Source organism: Manacus vitellinus, unplaced genomic scaffold, assembly GCF_001715985.3.
Source record: "Manacus vitellinus isolate BGI_N305 unplaced genomic scaffold, ASM171598v3 scaffold_11_pilon, whole genome shotgun sequence".
Lineage (NCBI taxonomy): Eukaryota > Metazoa > Chordata > Aves > Passeriformes > Pipridae > Manacus > Manacus vitellinus.
The window spans coordinates 1,886,613-1,912,902 of NW_021938895.1; the positions used below are offsets into that span (position 1 = coordinate 1,886,613).

Sequence of the window (26,290 nt, forward strand, 5' to 3'; positions counted from 1 at the left end):
TAAACAACGGTCCTATGCAATGTTCAGTAATAAAAAAAATGAGTAATGTTTTGCTGAGAAATAGTCATGCATTAATTATGCAAGATTCTCTGGAAAATACAGAACTAGGGAAAAAAACATGTCATTGTGGATCCATAACTTTTAAGCATCACTACCCAATGAATGGTTTATGATATTCCATTTCAGTATTATATTTAATTTCTCTTGGGGTATTTAAAAAACATCTGTTCTGAAAGCTACCAAATGGGTATTGTTTACTCAGAAATTCTACAGGGTGCAAGGCCCTTCTACATTGTCAGTTAAACATACAGTATTTTAAATACACATTATGGAGCCAACTGTTGAAGTAGGCACTTAGAATGCAAAGGATATTCTACACATTAAAATATACATGAAAAATACTGTCCAGAAGTTATAACATATAAAAAAATACAGATTCTAAATTCAGTATTTAATAACTATGCAATTTAAAAAAAAAATCGTTTTTATTACTTACTGAACTAATTTTATGTCTTAAATCTACATTGCTGCAGACTTATACAAGCACAGAAGCTACTAAAACTGGTATAATTTTAAAACCAGAAGCAAATTTTTATTGCTGAACTATGCCCCTGAAAATGGGGTTGAATATAAAAACACTGACACCAAATCTGAAGAGTGTGAATACTCTGCTTTAACATTTTTTTAAAATCTGTTCTCTAATCTTGACTGAGGTTTGAAAGTAGCAAGTCTGTATTTTTCCAGTGTAAATGTTGTGCAAAAGCTTTACAAACATAGATCTAAATCTGCAATTGCCATTACTAAAATAAATGAAAAAATCTATAAGCAGCAGTGAAACTGGCATGCAAATAAAAGAACTGTCAAGACATATACTGCCTAAAAATAAGCTTACAATAACTATTTTAAAGGCTGTGTGTGGTCTTACCCATATATTTTGGCAAGATGCACTTTCTCCAACCACAGCTAGATTCATCCAAAAGCAGTGGCACTGGAGAGTCTCTGTCTCACCTGTCAAACTTGAAGAACGTTGTTCAGCAGACCACCATGAGTCCATGGATAGGATCCACAGCACTCCAGCAGCTGTTCTTGATAAGTGTTCTCTGACTATAGAGGCAAGAGCTTCAAAAATGTTCTGTAAGAGGATCACCCTTAACATACATGCATTTAAAACCAAACAGAAACCAGAATGTATCTAGAACAAGATTTTCAGGGCATTTATGGCACAGCAGCATCAGTGACCTCATATATCTCTGTCCAAGATTTGGAAATATTCACAGAAGATTCAAGTCTATTAAATTTATCTTAGAATTCAACTTAATTTATTTACCTCTCACAAACGACTACACTCTTCAAACAGCAGGCAACCAAATAACACAACTACAACTCTTAAATCTTCATACAGTCAAGGAAGATGAACTTTCCTCTTCTCAGTTCCTTTCCCACACACAACATGGAAAATATTTTCACACCAACCTACAAATAGATTAAGTGGGAGGGAGAGGTAAAATGCTGCTTGGCTACAGCAAAGGTAAGATTCACTGAAAATGGGATGGAGCACGAAAAGCTGCCAGTTTTAAAACTACATAAGAGGATATTTTGCCAACCAGAAAAATCTAAGGAGAGAGCTTATCTGAATTCTGCCTATATAAAATAACTTTGACTGTTATTAAAAAGCACATAATCACTAATTTCCAGAGCAATGTGAATATTTTCTAAAAATAGGTCACTACTTTTCAACTTCTGAGATCTGCCTTGGTTTAACTACCAGTAGCATTGTATCCCAGAAGCAAGAAAGGCTCTGGAGAGATTACTTTCACTTTTCCCTAGATATATTTAGTGTACTAACTAGCATAGTTAGGATATTATTTTTCTTTGGTTTTGTCAGTAGCATGTTTGAAATAAATTTTATTAAGTGGTAGTGTATGTAACATTGCATTGTGGGTAGCAGTTTCCTGCCTTAACCTAGCCACATCCTCAGCTGTTATATGAGACAAGTTTCCCATATTTTCTGCAAGTTGACTTTAAAAAAAAGAAAAAAGAAAAAAAAAAGACACAGGAGAAAATAGCTGGAAGGTTAGGATGATCTTAAACACCATATATTGGCTGTTCAGAATGGGTGCATTTAACCAAAGGGCTTTTTCCTCAGTTGCTGTACAGTCTACAAGATGTGTATTTGAGGAACATAAGAAAAGTAATACTTGCCAAAAAAGAATGTCTGAGTAGCAGGAAGAATCAAGGTGAGACATATCTGACCATTAAGACGTAGCCCCTTATTCAAAGCCCGACCAGGGGTTAGATTATTTCCCTGGAAAACATCTTTGCTGTGCCATGAAGAAGTGAGAGAGCTGGCAACTCAAAGGAAATGAAAACCATTTTTACTACTTGCTATGACATAAGGTACTCACTGGGTAAGAGATGACCATCTTCTTAATTTAAAGAACAGCTCAGTTTAAGGTTTAATGTGATCTTCAGCAGCCTGATTGCACTGTACAAAAAACAGACAACACTTGCTTACCCTAGAAATGTAACAGCACTTTTTCCCCCTTTATGTGCTCAGTGGTCTTGGGAACTGTCCACTTCAAACTGTATCTTACCTAGAAAAAGGTTCTAAGGCAGAGAACACAAAGTCATCATGGAAAGGCAGCAGTAACACTCAGATGTTCATTGCTCTTGCTTGCAGACACCAATAAGTACCATTTCAAAATGAAGGAATGCTAAAATAACTTTGCTGTTGCAGGTTTTTTTTAATCAACTGGCAGTTTTAGCTTTTGCTTTAACAGATTTGTATAAAAGTGGTATCAGCACACTTGAGCTGTCACAGAGATGTTGGAAATGAGAGGTCTACAAGATATCCAAGTCTAACAACAGAAGTTTCCTAAAACGTGCAAGTATTTGAAATTGAACAGTATGTTAAATGTATTGGCTAAGAACCATCAAAAAACACAGTCCTCTTCCTCCAAAAATTATAATTACTCCTCAGTTTGAAAAACAGAGCCAAGGGGAGAGGTTTCACTCCTTAAAGGAAAAAAATAGAAGCTGCTCTAGTGGAAACAGATACACTACTAACACCCACAGGGAATACCTGCACCTGAGGAAACTGCACCAGGACTCTCTGTATTATGAAAATCAGGATCTCGTTATAGTATATATCGTAAAACTTGCAAGCAAATGCAATTTAACAAGTTTGTCATCACGCTGTTCTGAGCAGAATATTTATACCATTCCAGTTGTAGCATAGAAACAAACATTTAAATACAAATAAACTTTCAGCAGGGTATCACACTGTTTATACGCTGGATGAACTTTTGAGTGACATAAGGCAAAATGTTTGGAAATAAAGCACAGCTTAAAAGTTCCAAAACACGTTTCAAAACCAGTGAAAGATGTAATTATCTTTTAGTGTTGCATTACAATTGACTTTTAAGATTTCATTTGTCGTCAAAGATCAAGCTCATAGTTTACCAGAGACATTCCTTAGCATAATACTTCCTTTGTGAGTGTAATTGTGACTCAAAGCATCCCCTATGGAACTCAGAAGTGAACTTCCATTTTTGCAGATCTACCTTTTAAACAAGAGCCTGCCAGGAGCTCCTCTGCAATCAAGGCACTGGTTTATACAGTGGATTTTCAGGATTCTTGCATCTGCTTCATTAGAAGTGCAAACTAGACCAAAAGAAGCCACCGGTTTCACAGGTACTTGGTCTCCAAGTTTGGCTTTAAAATGTCCCTATACTAAAAAACCAGCCTTTTTTTTTTTCAGTGACACTTTCTACAAACTACATCTGCCATTACTCAGTTCCACTATTTGTTTTTCTGCTTTTAATGGATTTTGCCTTACTAGATGAAGACATGGCTATTGTGCTCTTGATCTGAACAGGTAAAAAAGTACATACATTAAAAAAAAAAAAATCTTAAAGGTATCATATCAAACCAGCAACAAAGTTATTCTCTAACTTTGCATACACGAGTGAAAGCACGGAAAAGCCATTCCAGAGAAAGCCTGAGCAGAGCATTTCAATGCAATAAATTTTTAAATTCAGACTTCTCTAGGAAGTTCGATATTTTGATACTAAAGATGTGAACTAAGAATAAATTGTGGAGTTTTAAAAAAAAATCAAACAACTTTTTTCATATAAATCGAAACAATTATTTTAGATCAAGACATGAGTTACATAAAAATACTGCACCTACCTACCATCAAAGAGTTGATAAATATCTTCAATGCACAACTGTAGCTGAAAAATCTTTGAGCTCACAATTAAGAGTTCCACAAATAACAGAGGCAGCAACCTCCAAAAGCTTTTGCTGCATCACAAGCTGATTAAAACATAAATGCACACAAATATATTCTGTATATATGAAAATACTATCATTCTTTCCATCATTTTTATACCTCTAAGTTTTTTTTCACTGATGTTCTTAACCATACTGTGAAAATACAAAAAAATAAAAGCAATCCATGGTTAGGAGAATTAAATATTATCTTTATTTTCAAATGAGATGGGTTATTTGCAGAATTCTTCTTTTTCATTTTATGGTAGAATTGTATAAATTTGGCAATATCTAATAACTTTCAAGGTACTGAATTAAGAACAATGCAATTTACCTTACAATAATTATTAGGAAAGCAGTTTTTATGAATAGTTTCATGTTGTTTTGATAAATATATAACAAAAATCAAAACACAATCTGTATTTATTACCAAAAAAAAAAAATTCCTTTCTCATTTTTCTCATTCCCACAAAACAGAGAACCTGCTCCCCACCCACACCTCCAGCTATTCATATCACACCATTGCTGGCCAACTTCTTACTGAGAAAGCTGAGGACAAAGGAAAATAAAACAAAAAAAGGAGGGATGGCAGCTTCAAAGAGATGTATTTTATTTTACAAATAAAAACTGAGCAATATCTAGAAAATGTTTTACACATTTCTTCTGTCCCCCAAAAAAAATGACCAAAAAAAGAGGAAAAAATTAAACTCACTCAGCTAAAACTTAAAAACTACAGTGCATCTGTGATACAATCGGGATAATATGAAAAGTTCTAGATATAATGCCCAAAGAGGCAAAAAAATGAGATACTTTCTCAAAGATGTTTCCAATTTTGTTCTGAATCTGAGTGAGCAAATCAAGACTACTAATACACACTGTCTGTGCCCATTATTCCTTACTACACACAGCATTTTGCAATTTATTTCAAAGCCTCTATTATAAACAAAAAAATACTGCTTTTGTTAACCCACTCCATTCCAGTACAGTCAGGGTTTATGTTACACAATCAAAGTCAAAGTTACAATATGTTAAGTATATGAAAAAGTATTACACACACACACACACACAGATGATATGAAGTATCTGAACCTTACATATGCATCAAATTTATGTTTCATTTTAAAACTAAGTGTTAACATTAGCTGATGAATTAGCAGTTATTTATAGTCTCCCCAAAAGTTTGAGACTGTTCTATTTCTCTTAAACACCCAAAGTATAATAAGCAGTAATTAATGCAAGAGCAATCAAACCCTCCCAACCCTCACAGCTCACTCTGCTACACAACGGCCACGGAAAATCCTCCCGACACCGGTATTCCAAAGCATCACTCAGGCTCCAGCACACAGCTACTTCTGATATCCAAATGACATATTTTGCCCCAAATATAAAGGAAACATAATTGCCCTTAATTTGCATTACATAAAACTGCCAAGCAGTTTTGAAGGCATGTAAAGCAAGGCAGTCATGATTTAGGATTTGCAAAGGAATCCCCAGACTAACACTCCTGTGACAGCCAATTACAGTAAAAAAACACAAGCCCAACAAGCAGCCTGCTACTAGACCTTAGCAAAGGTAAAGTTTCTTACAATGAGTTACAGATTCACAAGTATAAGACGACAAGGAGAAAAAGTAAAACAGAAGGAATCCAGCCACCCAGCAAATATGAAGCAGACCCAAGATCGTGATACAATCCAAAGATGTAAATTATTGTAAATCATCACTGTTGTTCAGAATTTCACACAGCCACTTGTGCCAATTTTGCTCACTTTTCCACAGACACAATAATGGAGGAGGGAGAGGGAAGGGAGGGGAAAAATAAGAAGGGAAAAAAAAAAAAAAAAGGAGGGGGAAGAAGAGTGGGGGGAACCTGAACTGAGAGTACAAATAAAGTTCTGCTGTCCATATGCTTTAACTGTACAGAAGTTTGGGCTCTTACAGCATTTTGTACTCTCTCCAAAGCCTCATGAGTCACAAAAATTAAAAAACTATATCCCTCTTGATGCCAGGAAGGGCCTTACCACGGGCCTTTTGTCAAAATACAAAAAAATAAAAAAAAAAATTAAAAGAAAGAAAAAAAAAAAAGAAAAAAAAAAAGGAGAGAAAGAAAAAGCCACAGTGTAGGCAGTCCTACTTGGAGTCCTCTGATGTCACAGCCACATGACTCGCTCGCTCCAGTAACAGTGCTTGCAAAAAAAAGGAGTTTTAAAGCTTTTGCTTTTTTGGATTGTGTGAATGCTTCATTCGCCTCACAAACAACCACAGAACCACAAGTGCGGTGCAAACTTTCTCCAGGAGGACAGCAAGGAAGCCTCTGGTTTTTAAATGGTTAATCTCCGCAGGTCACTACCAGCCACTGAGACCAACAGAGTCAGTAAGTGCTCTCTAACCACAGTCTATGCAGTAATAGTAGGTCCTTCAAATATTTGCTCATTCTCTTTTTTTTTTGTTTTGTTTCCTTGCTTTTCACATGTTACCAGTGCTACACAATTTTTTGACAGGGAAAAAACCAACTCTAGAGCCTATGCAATCCAGGGACACAGTAAAACTAAACCAAGGTTTGGCTATGGTTTGTGTTTTCAGTTTGAGGATCCAAGAAGTATTTACACCAGGAGGTGAAAGCTCCGCGTGAACCGACAGGGACTATGGCATCAAACAGCCTGTTCAGCTCAGTGACACCATGTCAGCAAAACTTCTTTTGGGGTAAGTGCTGCAATATTTGAGCTTCTGTTTGCCCTTGTCGGGAGTTTTCTTTCAACAATGCTGGTTATAGTTATCTAAACTAAGAAATGCTGAATGGGATGTTAGTGTTAAAACAGGATACCTGGTTGTTGGGGTTTTTTGGGGAGGCAGTAACTGTAAATAACTTGTGCAGATTTAAGAACAAATGTGTTCTTAATAGAGCTGACAAGCTGAGCAAAGGGAAGTCGGTGGCTTAGTCCTTAGTGTTTGACAGCAGGTGTGTGCTCAGCTGTCACCAGGGTCAAGGTGTAGCTGCACACATCTGGAAGGGTCTGATGGGATCTGGTGAAATGTTTAATATTATCTTAGGGCAAAAGATAAAATACTTTGTGAGCTAATCAACAACAGCACAGGGAATCTCATTAAGAACTCTGGTAACACTTTCAGATGTTTCCACCATGACTGGTTAATGAAAGATACTGTAAAAGACTTAGATCACAGGAGTTCAGGCTGCTTGTTCTCTAAACTGGATGAAAATGAGTAGTGGGGAGCATATGGCAGTATATCCTACCCAAAACTGCCCTTTCATTGTTCTAGACATCTGATTTTTAAGCATATATCTCAGATAAAGTTACCAGTGCAAATCTGCAGTTCTCTAGTCCTTAGTTGCTCTCATTTCACAGCAAAGCTTGTTTGATAATATATTCAATTGTAAAAGCAAATTCTTCTCATTGCACTTATTATGAACAAGGCAAAACAGTCATGCATTAAAATATTAAGCTATGAAATAAAAAAAATACATGATCTAACATGCTGGTGAATTTTAAGTTTAATTGAAAGTGGGATTTTAAAAAGTCTGTAGAAGAGCACTGCCAAATATTTACTTCAATATTCTGAACACAGATTCCTTTAAGAAATCATATATGTATATTGAGGTAATTATTTATACTCACTGTACATAGAAATGCTCATAAAAATCATGAATACACTATAAAATTGCACCTCTATCATTGCTTACTTAGAAAAGTTTCTTTATCTCAGATACAGACTTAGAATCAATAGAAAGCATCTCACTCACAAATATTAAATAGAACTGAACATGACTTTAAGTGATTAATCTGCAAGTAAAATGAAATTATATTTTAAAGCGCATTGGTAAATGCTTTATTCTGGTTACTGTTGATGAGTTGCAAGAAGCATAGTCACAAAATCTTTTCAAAGCATCTTTTACTGAAGCAGATCAGGAAGACTAACTGAAAACTCTGAAAGCTCTAGGAAAAAAAAATAGTGAAAACTTACAAGATTTTCTTAATGGTGTCCATCATGTTGAAATTATATTGGGACCGAAGCTAAACCTATTTCTTTTCCTCCCTTGCCCCCCTTCTAAGAAAAACAACAATGCTAGAACCATTTTCAGTTATACATCCCCATTATTGCAATGAATTGATGACTGGGGTTCCTTTTACCCCTCCTACTTCACACGCTTTGACTGGTTCCCAGTTAAGCACATGAATAAGCTCTAAGACCGTGTGTAGGAACAGAAAGGAAGAATAGCTCCTGCCAGGAGGAAAACCAATTTAGTACATGATCTATAGATACCAGAGGAGATACCATGACCCATGGCTGGTCATGCAGCTGTAATACCCTGAATATTGAGCTGAAATGCAAACACAAACCCGGTAAAGCAACTTTTCTACCCAAACTGGTGTCTTAACGAAGCACAGCAGAAGCACAGCCAGACCACATTATCCCAGTGTTTACAACAGGAAATACAGTTTACATGTATAGGGACTTTCTTTTGCTTTTACTTCCAAAAGAGATTAGAAGAAACTTAGCTGGCTAAAATTATCAAAACACGGAGTCTGACTGTTTAATTCACCTAATTCTGATAATTCCTAAAGTGAGTGGGAAGTACTGTGATACTGTGATTATTACTTGCCCCAAACTTCACTAAATAGGGCTGGGTACCCAAATTTCACTTTGGAGACAAACAACAGATGCAAGGGACTACAAAATCTCATCAACTCTATCAATGTGTAAGCAATATATCTTGAGCTAAAGACAACATTTTTAAAAACCCACTTTTATAAAAAGGGAGACAGAGTTTATTTTTAAAAGAAGAAAAGCCAGAAGACCCAAGTTACTCAAGAATTTGCTGTTCAATGATACAGTAGCATGTCAGAGCCCACAATCTGTTCTTCCTTTCTGTACTGTCTACATCTCCTTCTGCTCCCATGTCCTCCTTGCTCCCTTCAGGACTTCTGAATTTAATTGTTTCTCATCAAGAATTAACTGATGAAACATAATGACAAGTCGTAATAGGGCAGGAAAACAGCGCTATGATTAACCTGCACGCTGCTAATCTTTGCCATTAACCCAAAAATTTTTATTCCATTTATTTTTCTCTGTGTGGTTTTGACTTCATATAAAAGGGAAAAACAAGAGTAGCAACGAGGAAGGATCCTTTCCTATTCATGTGAACATATGTATTCCTCTCCAATTTAGTGCATTTGCATTAACTAGATACTGTCTTTCACTTCCAATTTTTCCTTGTGTCAGTTATACCCAGGCTTTGACTGCACCAAGCCTATGTAAACCTTCTCAAGTTTTTAAAAATAAGTGGATTCATTTCAACTAACAAAGGTTATTGTCTTCACATCCATAGTGTTTGAGGGGGGAAAAATGGCTGAAAATAAACATTAAGGAAAAAAAAACCAAAACAACTGAACAGCCTATTTATTATAAAATTTGGGGAACATCATTTATACAAAGTATTTCAGAGAGTGAAATCTTTTTTAAATGCCTCCAACAACAGTTACAATTTAAAAAAAAAGGCATTTTCAATTCTATTCTGTTGAATAGGAGGATTTCTCTGATGAAAGGAAATCAGATCCCAATTTGGCTGATAATTCAATCAATTATTTCACATGTAATTTCTGGATGCTGATCCTAACAGAGAGACACAGTAAACCTAAACTCTTCAAGTTACAAAAAAACCTACTCTGCTTATATTAAAATACTCTACAATACCTTCTTATTTAGTCATCAAAAAACCCCAAACCTTTTGTACATCTCTATTCTCAACTGGTTTATTATTTGGTAAGGAATCTTAGGGTTTTTTTATTTTAATTAGGATATTGATAAGAGAGAAACAAATAATTTCTGATTATCTATGTATAGAAAGCAGAAGTTTTCTCTCTGTTCCAGCTCTGTTTAACATATCCATATTATTGTGAATGCTAAGCAAAATCTCAGGAATCACTGTGCTTTGCCTAAAATATAATTTAAAATACCAGGACTTTAAAAAAATAATAGTGCAAACTATGCAATAATGGCTATTCTCATGTGCACCAGGAAAGCGGCAGCTTCGCACTGAGGCTTTTGGTATCTGAGAGCCCCAAACCCTGCAGGAACTGCACTGCACCACTCACAGGCTTCTGGGGCAGCAAAATGCACTGATCTGTTTAATTATCTGTCTCAAGTGGACTATTAATAGCCAACGTTATTTAAATCAACTACATCGATGTAAAATTTAGCAAGATCAAAATGTTCCAGTTTGTTAGAAGAACACTGAAATATCTGATGGTTAAATAAACTGGGAGAGGGGAAAAAAAAACCCTACCTCATTAGGGGCACTAAGATTTTATCAAACATACAGGATTAATCTCTATTGAATAGAACCATTCACAAATCAAAACTTACTCTACTTCAATACTTTCATGCAGTGCTAATCAATTACAACCTTTTCTAGTTATTCGAAATCCATGTGCTTTTAATTTTATTCACTGGTGGTCTAAAATATAATATTCAGGCCAAGCTAAGTCATTTTGTATTGCAACTTTGCTTTTTTTCAATAAATATTCATCTAGAGGTTTTCTTAGAGAGAACTGCTCATATGAAGACTGTGGTAATATTTTTATACTGTACCTCCTTGTTGAAGCAAAAGGTTAGGGGTTACCTAAATACCTCAACTGTATATACAAAAAAAGGAAAAGGTAAGTATTCACATGAAAAATCCAAAGGGACTATATTATTTATTTTTGCATTTCCTATGATTAATGATGCACCAGTGCATACTTGAAAACTGAAGTCAAAATAGGGTAACACCTCAAATTCCTTTACAAACTGTACAAATATCAAACTTCCATGCTGTATTAACTACTCTACCAGAAATATTTAAAGGCTCTGCCACCCCACATTAAGAGCATAACAATAATACTGAAATTCCTCTCAAGCTGTGTGATTTCTTGGTCATGGTCAGGCTTATATTAATCTTAAAGCTGCACCTTATACCTTTCTTTTTCTCGGTTGCTTTTCAGCAGAGAGTCGCACTTTACGAACAACAAGAAGCTCAGAGCAGTCTTAAGTAAATAACAAAACATCTAATAATGCATCCATTTAAGTGAAAAGGGAAAAATAAAGGAGCAAATAACGCTTGCAAAAGATGCTAATTAGGCAGCGCAGACAGTTCAGGAGAGCCAGATAATTGTGTTTAAGAACTGTCACACCTTGAGGCAGACACCCATCAACGGGCAACACGAATAACAACTAACAAGATATACTTTCTAAAACTCTAAGTGCAAGATGCTGAAAATACAAGCAGAATTTGGCGTTATTTTGTGCTCGAGTTCAGCACACCGCAGTGGAAATGAAAGCAGAGAGGGAAGGGAGGAATTATCCCGTGCTGGCCAGGCTGCAAAGGTGCTGAGCAGCAGCGTTTCTCCTGCCTGGCTGTGACAGGAGCCAAGGGCAGCTGTCAGTGCTGGGCACCTCCCGAAAAATCAGACCATCAGTATGTTTTCTATGTACCCAATAAAAATCAACACTGTGTGTTGTACGTGAAGGAGTTGGTTCTGAAAACTCATTAAATACACTCCATTAATAAGAATTACAATAAATTGCCATGTTTAAAATGCCCCAGAGTATATAATATTTTAATCAAGGCAGCCTCAAGATAAATAGTGAGTTTAAGATGGTAAAACCCGAAGCATTTTAAGGTCTTGACTTCAGCACTGAGAAAATCCAAGTTTCATACAAGCAGTTAAGAAACTGCAACGGGAAAATGTACAACTGTTATTTTCAATATAAAAAGTTAATTTGCCTAAATGCAACATTTATTCTGATAAGCATACTCAGAAATAAATTAGTAGACTGAGCTTTATTTCAAAGAGATTTTCCTTGTAAATTTTGCCAGACTTAGGAATTAACCACAGATTTTCATCCGGAGAAAGCAGCACCCACAAAGCGCAGAAAACATCCACCTCCTCCACCACAGAACCCCCACCAGAATCGACTGTTATTGACAAAATTAATTTTGTTCACATCATGTAAAATAGCTTTAATTTCTATTAGATATCTTAATTTCAAACTGCCTTCTAAAGTCTTATGGGAAACAGGCTAAGGAGTTCTATCGTCTGCTCTCAGGTGTTTTTGTTTTTAAGTTAATAAAGCTTAAATCTAAGAGCAGGTTTCCTTACATAAACACGCTCTCTTCTACAAATAAATATAAGACCTACCACTTAACATACTGAAAAGCACACCCCAAAGAGAATATTTTAAAGATGAGCACAAAGACAAAATAAACTCGAGTTACTGTATCGTAAAACAGTTTAACACTTCCAATTAAAAAAAAAATCCATTATTCATGCATCTGTTTCCTGTATATTTTTTATTCTGCTTGTTACCATACTGTGTACTGTTCTAGCCTTCTTCTTCTGTAGCTATAAGTTTCCTATTTCACGTATGAACTTGCCCCAGGAGGGAAAAATCCATAGGTTTTCTCCTGACTCACTTGAACTGCTGAAGTCATTTTAATCAGAGCAATTAAGTTACTTTGCACAACCTACTCCTTATTAAATGTTTTTATTTATAAAAATTAATTTTAGGATAGTAAAATATTAAAGGGGAAAAGGCTACATTTCTCCTTTAAGTACCCAGAGTGCTTTAAAAAGTAAGGTATTTTTGTTTGATATTCACTGTGTTAACAGTTCTCCTTAAGAATATTTTTTCATCTCTAGTAAAACTACCTTTACTTTTAGAGTAAAGGATAAAAACAGTTTCTTCTGCTGTCTCTTAAAAATGCCACATTCATTAGGGTCAGGCAGTTCTGGAATTAACAATAGTTTTAAGTTTTAATATATTATAGCTAAAAACCCCATGGCAAAATTTTTTGGCAGGAATTCATTCAAATATGGTTACTATATTTCTGATACACATAGCTTATTTTATGTATTAAATTGCATCAGAATTGCTAGCATTTCATAATGACTTAAAATTTATTATCATTTTCTTGATTAAGGAAAGTTAAAAGCTGATGACCTTACATACATTTATTTTCCCCTGAATTTATTTGAACAGTAAGTGTGCCAAACCATTGTTTACTTATCCCTCATGGTCAGATATCTTAGATCTAAATCTACTCTGTGGTTTACTAAAACAGAAAGACAGAGCCACTGCCAGTTACATAATGTAATATTGTTCAGAAGAAAAGGACCCGGCCCTGATCACAAGGACAATTAACACTCCCAAGATGAGTTTTACTCTATATGCACATACACACATCAATCACCATATGCTGGGAAGTGGCTCCAGGGTAACAAATCGGAGCAGGGTGATGTTACAAGTGATTAATAACTGCTAAACTAAATTTCTTTGTCAGATGCCTCTAATATATATGACCCTATATATACATGTGAGCAAAAGAAAAGTTTGTTTGTTTTTCTGTTAAGGAAAAACAACATAGATAAATGATTACGCCTAAGTACATTCCCTACCAGAGAGTGTTAATCCCTCAGAATACCTGTAATTCACTTAAGCACAAATCAGAAACGACAGAGTTAAAAACACATGATATTTTAATGTATCCATGTGTGGTATTAGAACAGGGTATTCTTTCTTTTAAGAAATGTTAATGAGCTGTGTTTGTGCAAACACGCACATGTAAACACGTCAAGCCTCTAATTCCTACTAACTTATACTTCTAAAATTTTGAAATTCAGGTTAAATAAAAAAACAAACCAGTAACAGTGTAAATGTAGAAGACTTCTCTATTGGTACAATATTTTCTACCCTAACACTGAAGTTGTAAAGGAGAACGTGCTATTGTGCTCAGATTTGCCAGCAGTACCCAAAGAATGTTTACCACTCTTCACATCTAACTCTGCTAATATGCAGTGGAGGAACTTGCCAGGGTCTTGTGTCTTAGTATTTGCAAAAAAAAAAAAAAAAGTCTATTTCTTGTCTTAATATTTGTTTAAAAAAAAGTATTAATGCTATTATCGTGTTCTACATAAATTGTGTAGATGGCAGAAGTAGTCCCTTTAAAATACTTGTGATACTTCAGAGAAAGACATCTGGGAGTCAGTCTCTTGGTATCTTCTTGCTTCTTCTCATAGTCCCAGGACGAGAGAAACTGCTTTTGTGGACATTAGACTGGCCAAGTTTTAACTCACCTCAACTTTCAAAGTGAAAACACACATTTTAGCCAAAAGAGTCTTATTTGTAGGTCAGCTGGTGTTTTTGACACAGTATATTTCCACTGAAAGGGTTCAAAAAAATAAGGCACATCATACCAGCACTGGAAGAACTGTGATACGAATGCAGAGTTGTTCTGCCAAGGACTGGTATTACTTCACAACTGTATTTTTGTATTAATAATATCATAGATCAGTAACTGACTCCAAACACAAATCTTTATGTAGAATCAGCAAGAATAATTTTACATGAATTAAACAGGATTCAACAGAACTTAAGTCATTTTAAGACAGGAGTACAAAAAAAAAATTCTGAAGACCATGTCAGAATTTGCTATTTTAGTTTATCATGTCCCCAGAAGCCTTTTAGGTGAGCCATAACACTGCAGTGCTGTGGTATCTGTGTCCTTGCAGCATTTTCTATGAGTTCCATGAGTAACTTTCACTCAAAAGCATCATCTATTCAACTGAGAATCCTTCATCTTTAAACAGAAAACTTTTTTTAAAAAAGTGTCACATTAGCTCTGTAACACTGAGGGGACACATCTGGTCCAGCTTAGTGAGTCTTTATTAACAAGAGTTTGATGAATTAATGCTACCAGCTCTTGTATAATACCCAGCACAGGAGCAGCTGTGTGACAGAGCATTACAGCCTGCACTGTACTTACTTCTTAACACAAGCTGAAAAACTTATTTCCTCCAAGTAAGTCCATCAGTATAAATTCACATTAGGAGACTCCATCATCTGCATTTTTCCAATCAGTGGTATCAAAGTTTAACTCTGCAGCATTTGGGTATTTGTGGAATAACCAAGCCATAACAATGACTGGTTTATTTAAAACTGACAGCACCAGAAAGCAGCAGCTATTTACTTAGGCACCGTACCTTAGTGTACACCAGTAAAAATGTTCCCTTTTCCCAAAAGGATTTTCTACATAAAGGGCATTCACTTTGCTTCCTTTCCACCCCTCTTATACCCAATTCTGTACGTTCAAAACTAAGTGCTGTATTTTTCTTGCTATTCAGTATATTTTTATTTTCCCCCTTTCTGATTAAATAGCATAAACAGAAACACTAAAACAAATTCAGAAGTTACACTCTTGATACTGACATTTTATTAAAGAAACCGACATTCAGAAGAAGTCCAGTTATTTGTCAATAATAAAGTAACATCTAGGTAATACAAATTTAGTTTAGCCTCAAACAGGAACAAACTTATCTTCCACAGTGCAAACCTTTTTCATACTGGAGCAGGAATAGTTTCATTCTAGTGCACACTGTGCATTGCATATGCAAACACTGGAACAACTTTTAATTTTACAGCATTTCAGGAAGAGGACCTAAAATCATTCTCTGTTATTCCATATAGCAATTTATTCAGCCATGACCTCATAATAATGTGGGGTTCTAAGCTCATTAAAGTAACATTTTAATATTACCTTTAAAAGCAAAAGCAAAATCTTAATTACAGCTGAGCTACCTAACTGTGCATTAATACATCTTAAAATAAATGAAGACTTGAGCTTGCCCAGATAAAAAGATAAATTATAATAATACTCAGGAGGCACAAAACAAAGGCTTGAAAGAGTGTAATTTTATTACTTTGAATTATAATATTAATTCACTAACTAATTTCAAGGCACATATGTAGTGCACATGTGTAAAACCTACTCGAGGGAGCCAGCTTACATACACATACACACGAGCTGGAATGTCCCAATTCTGATCAAAGATGTTTGTAGCCGGATGTGTGGTTAATTCACTGATCAAATTTTCACAACTGAAAAACATCTTGAGACACACAGTCCTGGTTACCAGGAGTGTGGGCTTTGTACTTCATCATCAGAATTACTCTCCACGTTTTAGGATATAACTCAAGAGTAGTGTAACCTTTTTCCACATGCTTAAAAAAAATAAAATAAAAAAGGAAGAAACAAAGATAAAAAAGGCACTGATTTTCAGTTCCAGCATTCTTAGAGGGCATAGTAAGACTGAGTGAGATAAATTTAAAATACCCATAGAATCTGCACTCTAAGATTAGTGACACGTTCTTACAGTAAGCTTGTGCTCCATAAAACCTACATAAAAATGCCAGGAGCCTGGATGCACAGCACATACACTCAGTGTAAGACACAAATCTGCCCTGGAACAATAATATACAGTAGCTCCTCAATGAAAAAAGAAAGATTTTAAAATGCACTAAACCTATAAAAACAGTCTACTGTGAGACTTCAGCACTGACTACTGAATCAACCAGATGCATTGAATAAACACTATTTAATAGCTACTAAATTTTTATCAGCTTTGTATAAAATTAGAAGAATTTGAACTACAAATTGTTGGAAGTCTTCTACCATTACATTTTATAATCTTACTTGCGTACTGAACTGGCCAGATATAGTAAATATACATAATATAATGGTTCTTTTACTTGATCAGATATGCATAAAATAAGAATAATCTAAACAAACTAATAAAGGTACTTACATGGACAACAACTTTACTAGTCTCAACACTGATTTAAATCAAAGATGTCTCTTCCTCTTCTTTACATACCTGGTTGTTATCAATTACTGATGTGTCTTCACCCCTTCTTGTTGCAAAACTTCCTTTAAAACTTAACAGCACACACAGCACAACATTTGAGACCTCTACACTTAAAAATACTCTTATTTTTCAGTAGCACAGAAAATCGGAAGGTTTTTTTAGGCTGACGATATCTTCACACAGAAACACAGAACGTCTGCAGACAGTAAGAAGCCTTTAGTAAGGCTTTTTGCTGCACCATAATAATCTGATCCAGAAATTCAAGGGTACCTTAAACAACGGGCTACCTGTTCTAGCCATGCTTAGGAATGTGGCCAAATCATTTTTATTGATTTAACCTTTATAGGAATGCTACATATCCTCAGAGCAAAACATTTCTAATGCATTTATAATATGATATACCTCTGAGAAGTTATGAAAAAAAAAAATAATCTTATGACAGATAGGCAACCCCCCCCTCCACTATCCTGTTTATACCTATTTAGTAATCGATAGGCATTTGCATTTTAGACTATTTTCTGAGTTTGTATGTGTCTGTATTCACAGGATGAAGGTAGAAACTGCAACACTTACACAGGACAAGACTAATATCTGACCTGTCTTTGTTTAGGGAACAAGAACTGGTGAACTGATAGCCAAGATTCTAAATACCCCTTTCATTCTAGAGTTACACATCAATCATGTTACCTGCAAACATATCAAGTTAAAACTTCCAGAATTTACAGTCCTTTTTGAATAAACTGAGCAGCATGTTAGTTATATTCAAAGAGCTTACAGAAGGTGGTTTGTGTATCTCACCAGAATTTTTAAAGAAGTATTTCTCGAATTTCCTCTTCATTAGAAATCTATTTCAGACATATTTCAAATCAGTATTTCTTGATGCCAGATCCATATTCTATTATCTTGAAGCTCAGGTTGGAAAAAATACTGTGTTTTAGTATTTGCTGTAGTATGGAATGTCAGAAACCACACTTGAGCATTACCAGGAGTCACTTGTTTTTCAGAAAGCAAACTGCTCCGAGCTGCTCATTATGGTAAATCTCAGTGTAAAGCAGAAGTGAACACAGTGACTGCAGAGTCAGTCAAACAAAAGCCAATATATTTATGTTATAACCAAAATGGTGTGAGAGGTGTTTGGTATAAGGAAGAAAAAAAAAAAAAAGGCAAAACACAACCAGAAACAAACAGAAATAGCTGCCAGCATGAAATTCTAGCATGTTAGTCTTCATAACAGAAAGAAGCACAGCCAGGCACAGTTTCAGTGGGCAATACACTGTAACACAAGTCATCAAGTTTAGGAAGATTTAGTACTACTGGAGATAACAGTGTCTAGGCACCCCTGATATTCTTTCTCATCTACAATGAAACACGAAGCAATCCTACAAAGACAAAAAACAGCTCATTAGTGAGATAAGTGCTCATCTCCACAAGGTAGACAAGTTAGGACATCAAAGCCATGAACTGTAATTAACACATGGCACATGGACAAAACTTGGATCCGTGAATTCACACAGACTGGTTTTGTCTTTCCTCAATAAGAGACTGAATTTTGATTATTACATGACTGATGTGACTGCTAAGTTTTACATCACTAATTTTGCTTCTTCATCCACTTTTCCTAAGAAATATTCTAAAGATGAATCCGCACCCAAATATGCAACGATCTACACACAAAATATCCCTTGATGTGAGCCTTACTCTTTGCTAAACCTGATGAAACTAAGACCTTAATGTTACCTGCAGTGATTTCTCTAAGGGCAGCCTAGTTGTACCTTCATTCATGGTTCACATGAAGATCAAGTGTGACCAGATAAGTGCCTGCCTCCATGTAAACCCAGTTTGCTTTGTTCTACCACAGCCTGAGAACACTCAACCACTTATCACACACAGACTGGGGACAATATTCATGAATAAATAACTAGTAACTCACACCAGATCCTATAACACAGACTAGTTACTTGATTTCAGCTTTAATACATGTAGAGTAACAGTTAACGGAGCAAGAGGAAGACACAACAACTTACAGATTTTACAATAAAAAAACATCCTTTAGATGATACACATCCCCAAATCTTTATAACTAACAGCCTGGTGCCCAGAGCTGTGCCTCTCTTCCACTGGGACATTACAGAACAGAACTGTTGTCACCTGCTGTTACAGTGCACCTTAAGGAAAGATTAAAGTGATGCTGAAAAGCATTGGAGTACGTCAGAAATGCAAATTTTTACAGACAGTGAGGATGGAAAAAGGCCTAGTTTAAATGCAGTTACAGTAATAAAACTACTTATGGTAGCACAGGTTTTTTTTAAATAACATAATAGCTACATTTGTACATATTTGGTGATGAGGATTTATTACCCTGGCAAACAATAACATCTTTTGATGCTACAGAAAAGCTGCTGTGTGCTGGCATGTGAGAAAGGTCAGATGGTGGAAAACTAACTTCATGCTCTTAACCTGTAAACTCTTTCCTTTCCCAACAACCATCCAGGCAGGGGAGATCCACAGTCCCTCCAGGAACTCACGTAGGGAACCTTTTGCTCTGTTCCAATGGAACAGAACATGGGCATGTTCACCTTCAGGAGCTCTGGCCTCTGTGGTAGCTCTGAGGGGGTCTGTCTGCACAGGTCTGACACAGAAAAACTGCCTCCAGATTTTCGCTTAATTACAGCTTTCTATACTCACACATATATATCCACAGATGTCTGTAAAAAGCAACATAGTTGACTACTCATATTTGCGTACTATTAGAGAAGCAACTGTGATACCTCAGGAACCCTAAAACTTGATTTCGGTGTTTTGAGTAAGGGAAAACAAAGTCAGGAGGCAGCAGCCTCTGGGCTGCTTTATATGAACTTCAGTAGGAAGCCTTAAGAGATAAGGAAAAGCTATCTTTGACATGCAACTGGGATTATACAACAGAGAGGAGCACCAGAAAACTCTTGTCCTTGGTGACAGCACAGAGGCTCAGGGGGGCCGGAGTACCAAGTGTCAGGCAACACACACATTTTGGCAACACATAATTTCTGTAACACAGCTTGTTTTCATGGCAATTCTGATAATTCTGCCACATTTCCCAGCAGATTAATTTTTTGGTTTAATGATTCTCCACGCATTTTCTGATGGTGAAAGCAGCAGGAGAACGTCATTTCACAGTCAAATATTTTGACTTTGGAAAACTTGTCGTAGCATTCAGCTCTCAATCCCTCATGCTTCTGATCTTCTCAAGTCTGGAAAGAAAGGAGCACAGGTCTGGCCCCATTTTCAAATGCCAGTTCTTGGCCACTGGTGTTCTCTTTCAAGGGTGTTTCCCAGCATCTTCACGCCAGTCTACCATTTGCTCTATTTTCTGATAGAGCAGGGCACAGCTCCACAACAAGCCGATTCCAAACCTACTTGAAGGTGTTATGATCACAAATCAGATTCTTCTGCTTTCAAAGTGAGCAAAAAGAACATGAGCACCTTACTAAAGGTTTTTCAGCTGTCTGATTTTCACATAGCAGTGGTTATCTGGTAAGCCTTTAAAGGTCCTAGTCCCACACAGAAGCCAGAGCCACCTGAAAATTCTAGACAGCTTAAGAAAAAACTGAATATTTTGTTTCTTTAACAGGGATTTTGAAGATTACATTTTTGTTATACATTTGTTCAGTGCCTACCATAAAATACTGATCCATAGTTACGACCCTTACACGACAACAGAAATCAGTAACAACAGCATAACTTTTACAAACAGCACCATCAGTTCAGCCTTGCTGAGCATCTGTGTGTTTTAGCCCAAAGTAAAGCTGTCCCCAAGGTTAACTTATTTTGATGTATATTTGAGAACTGTGTTCTAAAAAAAATAAATATTAAAAAGGCACACTGATGACTCACAACATCAGGACTTGGTAATTTTGGTTCTTGCTGGAAAAAATGCTTAGCAAATACTGTTAGCAAAATGCTTCCATTTTCTTTGTGTAAGCATATTTTAAACCTGAGAAAAGCAATGCTAACAGTTGTGCCATCACCAAATATAGCTGTTCCCTTCTTTGGGTTGGATCCTGAAGGTCTTTCGATCAGAAAACTGGTTTTGGCTGCAACTAAAAATTCAAAAAAATTCAAAACATTTTAGAAAACTCACTGACTGGCTTGGTTGTAGCAACAGCACCACATGGGATTTTGAACAAAAAGAGCTGATTACTGTGTTTTCTCAGCCAGTTTCCTAAAAGCAGAGTTGACACTGTATACAAAGTATTGTCCTGCATCTGCCTCCATACAGACACTCTTCACTGAAACCACTGCCAGAACTGAGATTCTGAACAGACTGAAAGAGTCAACCCAGAAAGATGCAGAGTGGCAAGGTGAAAAGACAAGCAAAACGGATTAATTAATAACAAATAATTCCGTATCAACCTAAATTATTAATTTCACAGAGAAACTGACCTTCTGCTGCCTAATTTTTACTAATAATCAAAGCAACTTGGCCTCAGAAAAAAAAATTATGCTGCCTACATATTATCCAAGGGAACCTGAAAGGCAGAAATGAGTGAGTGTTGCAGCACAAAGCGTTGTGAACTGTAGCTGATAACAATGACTCCCAAGAAAAATACAAGATATTTTAAGAGTCCACAGAGATATGCTATGCTCAGTTTTGTTTAGGTTAATATACTCAGCAGAGATGAGAGAACAGAAACTGTATTTACTGCAGTTTACTGTGACATCAAGCTGGAAGACACAAACATTTGAAGACAACACAATAGACTCGATCAATTAGAGAAAGCCCAAAACCAACAGGATTAAACAGACCAGTGTAAAAGTGCAGCCTTAGAGAATCAGCTGTTTGGAAGAAGGTGAATAATCTTCTCAAGAATGGTAACTTTGAAAAAAATCTAAAAATTAAAAAGGGTCACAAGCTAAATGGGGGCCAGGTGTTCAGCTCATTCTCAGATATACCATCAGGTCTGCTGTACACAGAAAAAGTAGGAAATGGCTTCTGCATGTTTCACTGATGAGAGCTCAAAAAGAACTCGTTTGTTTGGGTTTTTTTGGCCTGCTGGACATCACCTTTCAAAGTAGAAGGGAATAAAAAAAATCCCAAAACACCAGGAGAAAGTAAGATATTAGTAACAGTTTTAGAAACCATGATCGACATGAAAAGGTTAAAGGAACTGAGTAAGTCACTAAAAAGTTACTGGTAATCAACTCTTCCCTAGTATTGCGGTGAAAGACAAGGAGAAATCAGAAGCAAAGGAGTTCAGTACTTCATGGCAGGTTGCAACTATGCCATGTATGCCACAATTGGACTTGCCAGCTTGGATTAGCTGGGCCTGTTAGGTCTGACCCCTGCCTATGTAGTTTCTAAAGTCTATTTGTGTCTTGAGACATTTACTTATTTTTTAAACAATTAGGAAGTGATAAAATACATCCTCTACATCCAACCTGTTTTCACATTATATCCAGAGTCACTGACACTCATTGCCCCTCCTCTACTATTTTGTACAACACAAAAAAGTCCATCTTTCACAGCATCATTTCTCTAGAGAAACAGGGGAGTAACTCTCCAAAAACAAAGTTAGTTCTGTGGAAATTGCCCAAAAATCTCCTTCACTAGGGAGTTTGGAGCAGATCAGGCAGCTGGCTGTCAGGAAGGTGTGGTAATACAGAATCCTATCTCAGTGATCTAAAATGGAAAAAGTAGAATTTTTAGTTCCCTCCCAGTCCTAGACCTCTTGTATTCTGTGACTAACAAGTAACACTCCCTGATAAAGGTAAGGGCTTTGGTACATAATCAACTTCCCACACAAAGATGTAGGATGGAAACCTTGCAGTGACTCAGTTGCTCTGAAGGATCTATTCTGAATGAAAAGGGAATGAATAACTTTCCATTTAGTACGAAAAAGAGCAGATATAAAAGCAAGTGTGGCAGAGTATACAAGGCAGTACAACTTCACATCCTATTTATCTATAGGGAATCTGTTTGAATGCACAAAATCTGGCAATAAGAAGTATGAGACTTGGTATCTCTAGATTTCAGTGGCAGGTTTTATTTACAAATAAAGCCTTACTCAGCAAAAAGCTCAAGTACATGCACAGTTATTTGTATCTCATTCCCAGCAAAGCCCATGTTAATATCCTACTCAAAATCCAGAATAACCTAAATAATCTGCTCACAGTTTGTTCTCACTATGTAAAGTTATTTTAAAATGCTTCCAGTTTCTATTACTGATTTTGGTAAGTGATGCACAACTCATTTTTAATCTGCACTTACAACAAAAAGGTCATAGAATGATAGAATTGTTTATGTTTGGAAAGACCTCAGTTCACCGAGTTCAATCATTAGTTGTCAAACAAGTCAGATAAGAATAGGAATCACTTCCACCATTATTTTTTTCCTGTTAAGACTAATATTTAAATGTCTGCAAGACAACTTCAGACAAATTTCAAAGCACCCAAATGTCAACTCCACAAACAAAAAGGAGTAGGGAAAAATAAGTAAAAAAAAAAAAATAAAAATTGCACATCCTAATTGTAAAATACACTGAACAATGAGTTGTTTGTTTTTTTTAACATTACACATTACTAAAAATGAAAATTCTAAACCTCAACTAAGTTACTTAGGCTTAGTCCTGCTTCAATAACAGATGAACTAGTTTAACTAACTAGTTAAGTTATGTTTACAGCTGCTTTTTTTACAGTCAGATGGTAGAAATGGCCACAAGACTCAACTAATGGACTTCAAAGTAGTTCTGTTCTGGTTCAGATAAAATTTAAAATTCCTATTAAAAAACTAAACTAAAACATGCTTCATCTTTGGTAAAAGATATCCCTTTTAACAAAGTAGTTCAGATGTCTGAACACTGATAGCTTTACAAGTCAACTACTTTCTGGCATTTCAACTCTAAGTAGGTTTGAATTTAGTCCACCTTACTTTGGCTTATAAATCAAATTAAATACTTTAAGACAGAGGTCCTGACCAAGACTTAGAAGAAGTGACTCCAATTCTCTACCTGAGACTGATCACTCCAATCCCTAAGATTAAGAAGATATGAAGACAATCACACAGATCCTTCTACCAACAGTCTCAAAAGACCAGCACTGAGACATACTGGAGAAAGCAAAGACCACCAACTCATCAAGACCTTTTTGAAAAAATACCTGACATTTCGATTTGGCAAAAAATAAAGACCTCTTGCACATGTTGCTGCATGAGCTATAACCATGTATATCAGAATAACTTCAATAATTTAGATTGTAACTCCTGTACTATATGCAAAAACTCAACTGCAGAGCTTTAAAGGTATGCTGACACTTACTCATTCCTTCAGTCCAAAAACACTTAAGTTTGGGGGTTTGAAGTTTAAGACTCCCTGTAATAAGTTTTTCTCCACCTTTGGCTATAACAGGTGGACTTGTTTTCGAATTTCTCCACTGCAGGAGTGACAGCCGTGTTCTCACAATCAGCACTGAAACATTCCCAACATCTTTGTTTTCATCTCCAACAAGAAAAAAAATGAGTCTTTCACCGATCACAAATAAAAACACATGAATATTACCTCTCTTAAAGGATTAAAGTAGCAGCAGCTGTTCTTCATGCTTTCATCACCCCACATTTAAAGCAACAAAAGACTACCAAAATAGCAGCGACAGCTCTCATCGGCTGGAGAGGATGTTGCTTTTCACTGGAGTGCATGTGAAGTGTTAGTGACAGAGCTACCAACACTTGTCTTTAAAGGAGATGCTTATACAAGAAACACGTGGCACACATGGAAAGCCACATGGCAAACTTACACATAACAAGGGATGATACAAAAAAAAAAGCCTAAGTCCTATTTTATTTTTATTAAGACAACTATCTTCACTTGTGTGTGAATGGAGGAAGCAGTGTTGCCAACAGAGAAATCAGACATCCTTACAGATACCAAACACATTTCACCATCACCTACATCAATCAGTGTGGAGAAAGCTTTATTAAAACAGATAAGGAAAAGACAAAGAGCTCCATTTAAAACTAGATGGTGTCCAGGAGTTTCTGCCCAGGGCCTCAATTCCCAGCTGATAAAACAGTGTTATGACTTCCCTGTTTCAAAAGGATCATAATGACAAATCAATTAATAACTTTCCCTGAAATCCTATGTCGCTACACAGAGAAGTCTTTTTAAGAAGGAAATTAAATGCCCCTAAATAGTTCAATCAATCCATGTTTAAATAAGCCATTTTCAAAATTTTGGTCTATTTTTCTGGATTAATCTAAACATTCAAGAAAAATAGCTGGTGGTTTGGACTTTTGATTTTTATCTGTCTTAAGAATTCAAAGATAAATATTGCCATCCTAATCCTGGCTCCAGAAATATGCTTGACTTTGATTATTCAAACACTGAACTGCTTTTTCAAAAATAATTCTATAATTCATTAGAAAGAACCCCTAGAGTTTCATCTCCCCTTCTATAAATTGATCACTTATCTTTTCACTCATCTGAACCATAACAGGACCCAACAGATACTGAGTTGTCACTAAAGTCAGCACTGGGCACACAACTGCAGCAGTATGTGAAGGTACTACCTGGGCAGGCAAAGTGGAGGATCCTGCCAGTGCAAACTCACAGGCAGAGCTTGTTTTAATACATTTCTTTCCAAAAGAGAGTTTCATTCTTGAAGGAATAAAACTGGCATTTAACAGAGAAACAGAGAATAGAGAAGTTTGCCAACCTCTACAGAACCTTTCTCTTGAAGTCACCAGATATGCATCGAGCCCTGTTTAACTTGTATCAAAGCTGGTTCAGTTTAGCAGATTTTCAGTATTCACTACATGGGGCTGTTTCCTTGCAATTCCAGGGCACTTGGCATGAACAGACCTGCAAGTGCCTAGTCCAGGATCAATACTATTTCTGTAACCTCCTAATTCATCCCATTCACAGACAACCAGCATTTAGGCCTCGACAGTTTTCAAAATTAATTTACATACAGCTACATTTAGCAGCATTATTTGTATTAAATGTTTCAGAGCTACATGGAATTTGATTTCCACAACTGATCTGTTCACTATCAAGAGCAAATTGGAATTACCAAGGCTCTAAATCAAGAGACAAAGTTATTTGTCTGCCTTCACTGCTATTGACTGAACTGCCTTACCAAATTATTAGATAAAATGTAGAAGAAATACCTGATTGTAACAAATCTATCAACTATACAGTTACACATTCAATTTAAAGTTAGTAAGAGGGGAAAAAACACTAAGTTCTTTAAAGTAATAGAGGAGTGGAAGGATATTAAGAAAATGCATTCTCACAGATCACTCTCTTCCTCCACGCTAATATTTTTATTCCCATGTTTCCTCCTAGATA

At 36.0% G+C, this 26,290-nt stretch overlaps 1 protein-coding gene across 7 annotated transcripts in view; it reads right to left on the minus strand.

The window, feature by feature from the left end:
* The window catches only part of SUPT3H (SPT3 homolog, SAGA and STAGA complex component), a 276,071-nt gene that overhangs the window by 226,089 nt on the left and 23,692 nt on the right, over positions 1-26,290 (minus strand). Inside the window, exons 2-4 of one of the 7 annotated variants that reach the window (XM_029965826.1) lie at positions 4,196-4,317; positions 2,406-2,485; positions 1,328-1,473 (exon numbers count right to left, since the gene is read on the minus strand). The exons of the other annotated variants lie outside the window; for them this stretch is intronic. The gene's annotated coding sequence lies outside the window, so the exon portion shown is untranslated. The remainder of the gene's footprint in view (positions 1-1,327; positions 1,474-2,405; positions 2,486-4,195; positions 4,318-26,290) is intronic. 7 annotated transcript variants of the gene reach the window in all.